The following is a 3616-nucleotide window of genomic DNA, read 5'->3' as shown; positions in this document are numbered from 1 at the left end:
CCACCCCCACCCACCCCACCCAAAAAATCTTGATTTAAACTCATAAAATCAATGATAACAATTGGTAATTGAAAATTTAGAGCTAAGAAACATTACCCCAAAATTTTATATTGAAAACCTACTTCAAATGGCATCTACTGAGTTCTCAAAGCTCCAAAAATGAAAATGGGGGAAAACCTCAAAAAGTTGGGTTTAAACACTCCAAGGGTCCTCCCCGAACGTGGACCCTTACCTATAAATGTGGGTTTTAAATGAACTAACCTCATCGAACGCGGATGGTCTCCCACGAATGTGGAGGTCAACACTTGATTTTAACGAATTTGGTGGCGTTGGAAAGAGGACTCAAAGACATTTAAGTTGATAGGTCATGGGCCACCAAATTTAGTTGTGCTAAATGATATGACAATTTGAAGGTGACCCATCAACTAATTCATTCACATTCCACTTCACGGATTATGTAAAGCACCATGGGCCGTATAGGAATGGTTCTTCAAGATCAGTTGGGGTTGTACTGGGTTGTTTCAACGGCCCACTTGATGGAACGTAGGGTTCAACAATCCGTTTAGGGTCTAGGGAACTCTATGATTCACCTATTTTACTGATTCAGTCTAAGGTAGATTTCTTAGGTGTTACATTTTCCTAATAATTACTAAACAATTTCTCATAATCATCTACTATTAGCTATAATTATTTGACCATCATTAAATTATTTACTAAATTGGGGAAAGAATTCAGTAGAAACCACATTGTGTTTTATACAATTTTTTTTAGAAATTATTTGACAAAGTTATAAATATCGTGCAGAAATTGAGAATAAGAATCTTAAAGTTAAGAGCCCTCTAAATTATATTCTACTTCACAATAGTTACACATCCAACATTAGTGCTTTGATCAAGATTTCTCCTTAAGAATCTCACATCTCCGCTTTGTAGTCTAACTTTCTTTCACGGGCGTATTGATGGACCGTAGGGTTCAACGATCCGTGTAGGGTCTAGGGACCTCTGTGATTCACCTATTTTACTGGTTCAGTCTAAGGTAGATTTCTTAGGTGTTACATTTTCCTAATAATTACTCAACAATTTCTCATAATCATCTACTATTAGCCATAATTATTGGACCATCATTAAATTATTTACTAAATTGAGGAAAGAATTCAGTGGAAACCACATTGTGTTTTATACAATTTTTTTAGAAATAATTTAACAAAGTTATAAATATCGTGCAGAAATTGAGAATAAGAATCTTAAAGTTAAGAGCCCTGTAAATTATATTCTACTTCACAATAGTTACACATCCAACATTAGTGCTTTAGTCAAGATTTCTCTTTAAGAATCTCACATCTCCGCTTTGTAGTTTGTTGCATACGAGTTTAGTATAGCAAAAATATTAACTCCTCTTTATTTAATTTATTTTGTTATACAAAGATCAAGTGGTAAGACTATTCAATAAATTATATACTTGGTTGATTAACCACTCACTAAAAGACTAATTATTTAATAAGTACCTATCAACTAAATGACCGTATTTATCGAATAATTTCAAATTCTCAAACCAACTGCACCGACTGATCAAACATGACTCACATCAACTAGAGAGGGATAAAACAAAAACTTAATGAAAAAATTTCAAAATGACCTTCCGGATGACATGTTGATGTATAGCTAACATAAAATTCAAAACAAAAAACTCAAACAATTAGAGAGTAGAAGAACACAATAAAATGTATGTAATAGAATAAAATAAATGAGAAGAAAAGAAGAAAATAGGTCAGGATGAAAGGTAAGGTCAAGTTGTAAGTGTAGACACGTAATTTTGACCGAATTTAAGTTTTATACCCTTTTTAGAGCTTAAATATTTTTTAAATATAAAGTAGATATTTTATTTAGTCAGTTTATTTTAAAGGATTTGAAAAACAACAAAAACAGAGTTACCCTCTAAGTTACTTTTTTATTTTTTATTTTTTTAATTTATTCTAAATTTAGCAAATAAATTATTGATTTTAATATTTTCTTAATTATATCTTTGATTTAGCTATTTCATATTTTTTTTATTAATCAAAAAATAACTAGTTATTATTATTATTATTATTATTATTATTATTATTATTATTATAATTTATTAACAATAAAAATTAATTATAATAACCTATCCATTACCCCACTTAACCACTATCCACTACCACGTTCCCACATACCATTTTACTACCCCCACCTCCCATGAAAAACCATCAAAAACTAACCCACAACCCCTCCTATTATAAAAAAATTACATAGCAAAAAAAAAGAAAAAGAAAAGAAGAAGAGAGGAACGAAAAAGAAATCAGCAAGAAAGGAACAAAAAGAAAAGAAAAGAAAAGAAGAGAGGGACGAAAGAATCAGAAAGGAGAAAGGGAGAAGAAGAAAAAAAAAAGGAGGAAAGGAAAAAGAAATCAACAAAAAGAAAAAAAAAGAAGATTCATTTCTTTTTTCTGAAGAACATACGCACTAAAAAAAATAGTGGAGTTCGAGGCTTCAAGTTCGTGGTTCCTAAATTCTTTCTTTTCGTGAAATAATTTCCACAAGAGGTAATACTTAATTTTATTTTGTATTAGTTTATGTCATGATAATGCGAAAGTGGATTGCAATATATTGAAGTTGTTAAATTTCGCATGTGTTTAAACCATTAATATTTATTGATGTCATTATATGAAGTATGTTCAAATGTTCATATCAACTTTATGTTTTGATCCTTTGTATATTTATATTTAGTGTGAAATTATAATAACAAACTGTGATTTATTTTATATTTAAATAACTCATAGTTTATTTTATATTTAAGTAAAATTATTGTCCAAGTCATTTTAATTTTTAATATTTAGTTTATAATGATAACATGTGTAGCTATTATGTAAATATATTAATTTTAGTTAGTAGAATTTTCGTTTAATGTTAGTGACGTAAAAAAAAATAGAATAAAAATTGAAGAAGAAGAAAAAAAATATAATAATAATAATAATAATAATAATAATAAAAAGGAAAAGGAAAAGTTAAAAAATAAAATGTGAGAAAGAATAATAAAAAAGGGGAAAAGAGAAAATAGAAAAAAAAGAAGTAATAGAAAAAGAGTATAAAAATAATATTAAAAAAAAACCCATGCAATTGAAGAGGAAAGAATTTTTTTTTTTTTGAAAGTTTCTTTGTCCAAAAAAAAAAATTAAATTGAATAATAAAAAAAACAAATAAAACCTTGAAAGTATAAAAAAAAAAAATAACAATAAAATAATAATAATAATAGTAAAAGATGAGAAGGTAAAAAAAAAGAAGCGTAACAAAAAAAAAATAACAAAAGAAAAAGTAAAATAAAGAATATCTTATTTTATTCTGCTTTGTTTGATTTAATTTATATGCGTATATATATTTTTAATTAAAGGGCATAGATTAATAAAATAAGGTAATTTTTAATATATTTAAATAAATTAAAGAATAAGGGTAAATACATTCATTTTAACAATAGAATTTTCAAAAAAATTAGTTTAAGTCATAAAAGTCCATAAAGCGACCGTGCTAGAACCACGGGACTCGAGGGATGCCTAATACCTTCCCCTCGGTCAACAGAATTCCTTACCCGAACTCGTTCG

The sequence above is a fragment of the Solanum pennellii genome, chromosome 3, assembly GCF_001406875.1.
Source record: "Solanum pennellii chromosome 3, SPENNV200".
NCBI classification, from domain to species: domain Eukaryota; kingdom Viridiplantae; phylum Streptophyta; class Magnoliopsida; order Solanales; family Solanaceae; genus Solanum; species Solanum pennellii.
The sequence above is the reverse complement of the archived record's forward strand: the minus strand, read 5'-3'. Positions refer to the sequence as shown.